Genomic DNA, 8,302 nt, shown 5'->3' with positions numbered 1-8,302 from the left:
ATTTACAATAGCAAAGATGTGGAAACCACCAAAGTGTCCACCAGCTGATGAATGGATAAAGAAGACTGGTATATATGCACAATTGTGTTGGCTCTCTCTGACCCAGCCAGGAGGAGCACGGAACAGGGTTGAGAACAGTGTGGCTGTGGAGTCGCTTATCAAGAACTTCTGGAGACCAAGTAGGAAGAAAATCTGATTGTATTGTGCAGTTACCATGTATATTTATTCAGGCAGTAGCTCAGCAGATTACAGGCAGCCACCAATGCAATTTCTGGCCAACTGTTCTGTAGCAACCAATCGAGAAGCACGCCCTGGAGCAAGTGCAGGGACTGCAACAAGCTGCCTCCTGCCAAGGGCTGTGCCTAGGGGGTAAGTGGTTTGAGGCTCACATGCCTAACACAAAGGAGTGGTTTGCCACTCAGAAGCCCTTAACATATGTCATGTATGCAGTACTCCATGCACTTGTCCCCACCTCTCCCTTCTCTGACTGTGCTGCAAGGACTTCAGCCAGCATTGTAGTTTTTTTTTTTTTCAGTTTCTTTTACATGGTTACATAAGTGCCTCACAACACAAGAAAAAATTATCACTATTATAAACAGTAGGGCCATGGTAATAACATTATGAAGATTAGTTAATTTGGCTATCAGGTTTTTCCAATGTTCAGTTAATCCCTGGGTGAAAGAAGAAATTGTCAAAATAGACACTTTAGTTTCATTGATTTTGACAATTGCCTTAGTAAGATTATGCATAGTCATAACATAGTTAGCAACCAAAGTGCTCTTAATATATTGAGAAAAATTGAGAAGTATAAGGTTACATCTTCAGATATAGCATTCTGGGTGACACAAATCCTATGAAATTCAGGGTCACAAGTGAACCTTTGCAACATAAACAGAATATCTAGTTGTTCCTGGTGGATTTCCAGTTCTTGCTGAAAGACTAAAACAGCTGCTTGGGACAGTTTATTTACGTAATTTTGAATGGCAAAAGCTTCTGCAATGGCAGTAGACAAATTGTTTACAGTCTGAGCAGTCTGAATACTCTGAGTGAAGCAGCTGCAGTGGCTGTGGTAGTAATGGCAGCTACCAATGCAATTATTCCAGTGATGTTGATGTTAATTGCACACCTTCTCAGGTGCAGAATCTCATTCAGAATATTGTTCATCTCCAAGTCCCATGGACTCCTTCGTTGTCTGGACAGGTTCACTAGAAACCAGATTGCTGGGAGCACTCTGAGGATAAACATATGTTTAGCTTTCATAGCAGGAGTTAGACAATTTGTGAGCCAGAAGGATGTATTGCCTGTACAAGAGATCTCTGTATGTGTGATGTTTGTGCCATCAATATCATTGATTATTAGCATGGCAAAGGGTGGTGTAACACAAGCTTGTGCAGAGTGGGTATGGGTATAATTTGGCACAAAAGCAAATCCATGGTCAGGGTCTGGACTCAATATCAACCAATTCATCCAACCAGCTGCTGTCCATTTGATGGGGCTAGCAGCTAGCAATATTGGCATGCTATCCATCATGCCATACTGATTTTCTGCATAATGGCTGGTAGTGGCTTGTCCCATGTAGCAGATACTGCAGTAACCCATGTGGTTTTGGGGCACATCAGTTACAATGCAGGGAGCTATGCCCGCCAAGGTGCATAGATATTCTTTTCCCCAGGGAAATTCTGCTGATCAAAGAGATAAAGTATGGCAGTAAAACATTGATTCCATGGGATGCTATCACTATCTGAGTGGGGGGGCCTTTCCAAAAAGCATTATTGGGCATGGTAGCAGCAAGGGTTTCCTGCATTTGCCATGGGAGAGTCTGTGGCTATAGATAGTATTAACTATAACTCTAAGACCAGCCTAACATATGACTTATTATAGTTATCTACAATAGTTTCATTGGCAAGAGCAAAACAGAGGAGACTGTCTGAATTGTAGGTTTCACTATCCACTAAAGAGAAAAAAATAGGCAGAGTAGGTAAGGAAATGCTGGTATTCCAGGGTATGGTTACCTCCTGAATGGATAGCTCAGGGTCAATAACGTTGGAATAGTTAGAGAACAGCTTGGATAAAGCCCCTTCCCGACTGACCACTGCAAAAGGTGGTGGCCTAGTGACCAAAGCCCAATTTACCTGATAGGAGGCTTCACTGTTAACAGTGAACATTGCACACACTAGGACCATCATCCTAGGCCCAGAGATGGGGTTGCCACCAGGCAAAGGGATCAATCTGGTGGCTTGTTTAACAAGACCTTTAATATCACCCCAGGTTACATTATGTGAGGTCCGTTTGCATTGTTGAGTCCTTTGCTTGTGGGGTTTTCCCCCCAGATTTAGTTTCTTTATTTTCTTGGTTGGTGGATCTGGGGGTCCAGGGCTTGACTTACTGGCAGACACCCAAATAGGGTGAGGTTCCTGTTTTTTAACTTATGCAAACCCTTGACCCATGGTTGCAAGGGGCCCCAGACCATCCTATGCATTTGTTATGGGATGCTTCCATGAGACCATAGGTAGATGGGAGGGTCCCATAAGGTGGGGGGACATCGTTATGGACTGCTGTTTCTGTAGGAAATTTTGACACTGAAAGGGAATTTAAAGCAAATAAAGTTTTGTTCAAGCATTGCAAGGGGAAATGTTATAGTCCCCCCCCCCCGCATTTTGTAGCATGGTTTTTAATTCCTTGTGTGTTCTTTCCATCATGCCTTGAGCCTCAAGGTTATAGAAGATCCCAGTTAAGTGCCGTATATGCCAATCATTGCAAATTGATTGAAATGTCTTGTTAGTATAGGCTGGCCCATTGTCAGTTTTCATAGACATGGGAACGTTCATAATTCCAAAACATTTAAGTAGATGGGAGATGACTTTTTTGTGGTTTCTCCTATGGAGGCTGTGGCCATGAGACAGCCTGAATAGATATAAATAATTACATGAATATATGCTAAACTTCCAAAAGGAAGCATAATGAGTGACATCTATTTGCCATAAATTAGCATTAGATTTTAATTCTTGGGGATTCACTCCAGGAGGTTGTAAAGGGCCAATGGGGAGAAAAGGTGCACATTTTTTGCAGTCCCTCACTAGCTGTCTGCAAGCCTCCTTAATCCTGCTTTTATGCAATTACCACAATTGAAGCCAACAGAGTTGCTTGAGCTGCTGGTGTTCCTATATCCTCTGTGCCCCAAAATCCAATCATCCAGTGTACCATTTTGTACTGGTGCCATTGCTGCTCTATGTTCCTTATTTAGTCCATCCCAGATCAATTCCTTGGCTAAGACCACCCTAGCTCCTTCATGAGACACCTTCCCTTCTACTGCCTTGTTTACTCTGTCAATAAACTGTGGCAAGACCTCAGTGGCTTTCTGCCTTAAGCCCTGTATAGAAACTCTACTTCCCCCAGCTGGCAACTTCCTCCAGGCTCTTGGAGCACAGAGCCACACCTGATCAAAATAATTTGTTGGGCCTGTATCTGTACTGCAGGAGAACTGCAGATACCTTCTCCCCTCAATCATTCAGCTGGGAGGTTAACATTTGTGGTGTGGTTACCATCCCCCTGCTGTTCACATTCATCATAGAAAAATGCCTTCCCCTTCAAAAACATAGTGGGCTCAAGAGCAGCTCTGGCTAGGTCTTTCCAGTCTTGAGTGCAATTAAGTTCAAGACTGAGTGATTTGAGCATTTGTTCTGCAAACAACCCCTGCAGCCCATCCTCTTTTACTGCCTTCTTTCACTCATTCAGGGTATTCAGAATGTGTGGATACCAAGTGGCAGGGTGCTGTTGTGTGGGGGCCGTGTTGACTCAGAAGGCTTGTATTCCCTAGCCCCACTTTTCATCTCTATCTTACATAGAGCTTCAAAAGGATTTCTGGCCTCCTGGAATGGGTTTCTGGGAGACCATTGCCTGGGCCTGCCCAGCAGCCTGGACATCTCTAAGCTGTCATAGTCCTTTGCTGGCTTTGGCTTTGCCTCATAAGGAGGAAGTCACCATTGACTTAGGGAAGGATATAATCTTTGCCTGTCAGTAGAAGGCACACTTGCACCATTGGTGGTCACATCTTCCGTCACTATGAAAGCTAGTGGTACTGTTTCCTGCCTTTCTCCCTCCTGCACCTGGGTTGTGATTGCTTGCTTTGAAGTAAATTCTTGTCCCACTTTCCTGTTCCAGCTGTGGTTGCTTGGTTTGCGATAGAGTGTGGGCCTCTCCCAATTTTTTTTCCTCTTGCCTTTCATAGCCTCATCTTCCCTCAGGGATATCATTATATGGCAAGGGTCTCTTGCAGTGCCCCTTAAACCTTGCTGAATGACTGTCACAATAGGAAAAAAAAAATGTAGTGGTCAAGTGTACCCCTGTCTCACTTCAGCTTACCACACATTTGCCATTGTCTTGTCCCTTATTATAGGATCAGAAACATTGGGCTTCTCTCTTATTTAGGATTAAACCTCTAAGAGAGTGTGCAGCACTTGCAGCTGGGAATCTTTGCAGGAACTCAATAGATTCCCCATTTCCCCTTTCTCACTGCTCTCTGAGTGGCCACACCCTGTTTTATAGGTTTACCTCAGATCCCTGTTCAGATGCTAGCTGTGTGGGCACTCTCTCCTCCAGCAAGGAGGTCCATGGAACAGGATAGAAGAGAGAGTGGCGGCAAAGTTGCTAATCACGACCTATGGAGATGAAGCAGGAAGGAAGTCTGATTTTATTGTGTATATATTTATATTGTATATATTGTATATATTTATATTGTGTATATATAAATATATTGTGTATATATTTATGGATATATGGATATATACACAAATGCAATTTCTGCTAACTGTCCTTGAAGCAACCAATCAAAATGCGGGCTGTGGAGCAAGCCCAGGGACTGCAACACTCTGCCTCATGCCCAGGGATCTACCTACTGGGTAAGCAGTTTGTAGCTCACATGCCTAGGACATGGGAGTGGTTTACTACTCACAAGCCCTTAATATATGCCATGTATGCAGTACTCCATGCACTTGGAATATCATTTAGCCATAAAAATATAGAAATCCTGTCATTTGAAATAACATGGATGAGCTAAGTCCTCATTATGCTAAAGAAATTAAGCCAGGCACAGAAGACAAGTAGAACTCACATGTAGAATCTAAAATCCTTGACATCATGGAACTTGTGACAGGCATGTTGACTCCCCGAGGCTGGAAGAATAGAGGAAAAGGGACTGTGAAGACGTTGATCAGTGGGGACCAAGTTGTACAGTAAAGTGACTAGAAAATGATAATAATGTATTCCGTATATTTTTTTTATTTGTTCTTTTTAGATATACATGACAGTTACTGTATATTTTAAAATGAAGAAAAGATCTTGAGTTCTCATCACACAAAAATGTTTGTGGAGATGGTTGTGTATACCCTGTTTTTAGTATTACACAATGTATTACATGTATGGAAACATCATATTTCCCCATTATTGTGTGAATTTTTATATTACACATTTAATTTTTAAATAAATATATAAACAAAAATTAACACTGAAAACATATACAAAGTAGTTATTTACAAGAACAGGGAAAAGGAAGGTGAATTGCATGGAATAGCCTCAAACTATTCTGAGGAGGTCTTAACCAGGTTGATGGGAGGTCCAGGGCAAAGACAGGAACTTAGAGAAATTGTGCATTGAGTGGAAATGCCCAGGCTCTGCCACACTCACTGTTGTCAGTACTGGATTGGACCAACCAACACAGTGATGTCCATGGGAGGGAGTGCAGCTGTAGAAACTGCAATGGCAAAAACTGTATGCTGTCTGCAGCTGCATTCCTTGAAGCAAGGGGTATCTTGAGGTGGGGGTCATAGGATATTCATTTCCTAAGGGGAAGCACAATGCTAGTTCTTCCCTTCCTGCTGTATTATGGGTTAATGACAGTTGATGACTTTACTTTTTTCTTGGAGCTCCTACTCTTGGTTTTGTTTAAACAGAGCCCCAACTCTATTTGCTATTATCCCTCTGCTTCTAAAATACTATTTGATCTATTTTCCATCTGTTTTCACTCTTATTTCTGCACATTATTATAGTTGCCATCTTTTGAGGAAAACACATAAAACAGGAAATATTATGTGCTAAAAGTTATTAGGAATAGGGAGACTCTCTTACACTTGAGCAGTCTATAGAGGCATATATAAGATTTTAAGAAAATTACCATCTATGAAGAATAGTGGTTAATTTCTATTCTTCTGTAGATTTTATGTACTTCTCTCACCCTATTTAACTGTCCAGGCCTTGCAGTAAATTAAAAATGCATCGGTGAAAACAAACATGTCTTCTCATTCCTTTCTAACAGGGAGAAACCTTTCAATATTTTATAATTTAATATAACTTGTGCTAGAGATATTTTATAAATATCCTTTATCACATTGGAGAATTTTCATTCTATGCCTTCATTTCTAAGAATTTTACCATAAACCTGTATTAGATTTTATTCATTGCATTTTTCTGTATTTATTGAGATGTACATGATTCTTTTATTTTAAACCTGTGTTTTCTTCCAAATTCTAAATTAACCTTTCACTTCAAATAAAAAATTTATCTTTATATAATTCTTAAAAAAAAATTTCATCCAGTTTCTAGGGTCTTTGGTTGGTTGTTTTGTTTCATTTTCATTTTCATGAATAGTCTAATTTTTTATGGGGGGGTTAAATTTATGATTGTACCAAATACAATTTTGTCTCTTTATGATGCTAGAGTAATGGAGTCCTGTGCAGAATTCTACAGAATGGTCATAGGCATTGCCACAAGAAGTGTCATCTCACTCCCTGCAAAGAAATGCACACAGAGAAAGGATCTGGCTCATGTAGCCCCCAAAAGAAATGGTCCCCTTGTCCTTTAGGAGGTCTGTGGTCAGTTTGGAGGTGGTGACTGAGGAAAGGCAGAGAACAAAGGAGAGATTAGCTAACAGGAAGTACATGGGGGAATGTAGATGGGGGAATGTAGATGGGGGTCAGAGAGGATTAATAGCACAGCAAAAAGATTGCCCAACACAATCATTAGGTAGAGCATGTAGAATGAGAGGAAGAGGAAGATCTGCAGCTCCTTTGAGTTACAAAGGCCCTCCAAAATGAACTCATGCACCACAGATTGGTTTGCTTCTTCCAGTTAGTATTTTCTGTTCTAATGGGATCCAAAGAGAAAAAGATGAACTGAGCACTTCTAGAAGAGAAAAAAGAATTTAATATTCAGCTTGAAGTGATCAGATAACTACATCTCTTGCAAAAATAAGAATTTCAGCATTGTACTGAACTTGAAGATTAAAATAAATACTTCTTGAATTTAGATGTGTGCACGGCCTTGTGTCTAAGCAGGGGGGCCACCAAACAGTCAATTTGGTGGAGGAAAGAGAAAGGCAGTAGACTGATTATTAAGAAAGTAGATTCAGGGATCGGGAAGATGGCAGCGAGGGGAGTGCATTGTCCCCGTGTGCTGCGTCACTGTGTGGGAGTATGACAAGTCAGGATGGCTAAAGGCTATCTTGTTAGGAATTTCCAGCAACAGTGGGGTGCTCCGGAACCTGGAGGAAGGATTTCCATCGCACGAGGATCGGCTACGGGGACTCAAACCCCGAGAGATTTGTCGCACGGAGGGTAACACTGCTTACTCAGCAAATCGCCCTGCGGCTAGAGTCTGCAGCGCGCTCTGGGAAACGAGGAGATAGTGATGCAGGGATACAGCGCTGCAGTTTCTGCCAGCCGTGCAAGCATCGTACTCAGGGCTGAATTCTGGGTTCGAGACGGGAGAAGGAAGCGGTCCATCTCGGTTCTCCACACCGGTCAGACCACAGAGGAGGCCAGCGGCCACCATCTTGGAGAGCTGACGTCACCATCCCTGTTTTCGGCTGACTGCAGCTCATTCAGCCATAGAACAGGTAATTTCAGGCTGCCATTCGCCTGCGGCTTGTGGACAGATTGCTCGGGCTCAGTGCCTGGGTGCTTCTTAGAGCCTGCTCTTATCTGAGCGAGCACCGAGCATGGGGCGGCCGAGTTCCGGCTCCCAGAACTGCCCTGGCCCTGGGCTAAGGAGCCAGCAGAAACTGCTTCTTGGAGCCTGCTCTTATCAGAGCATACACCGAGCATGGAGCGGCCGAGTTACGGCTCCCGGAACTGAGCCCGCGGGGGCTTTTTCTTGGAGCCTGCTCTTATCAGAGCGCACACCGAGCACGGAGCGGCCGAGTTCTGGCTCCCTGAACTGCCCTGGCCCAGGGCTAGGAGCCCGCGGAAACTGCTTCTCGGTCCGGGTCCTGCTGAGGGCTGGTCAGGACTCACCCGTTGCTTTGGTTGCC

The sequence above is a fragment of the Marmota marmota genome, unplaced genomic scaffold (assembly GCF_001458135.2).
Source record: "Marmota marmota marmota unplaced genomic scaffold, marMar, whole genome shotgun sequence".
Taxonomy (NCBI): Eukaryota; Metazoa; Chordata; class Mammalia; order Rodentia; family Sciuridae; genus Marmota; species Marmota marmota.
Note: the sequence above shows the minus strand (reverse complement) of the source record.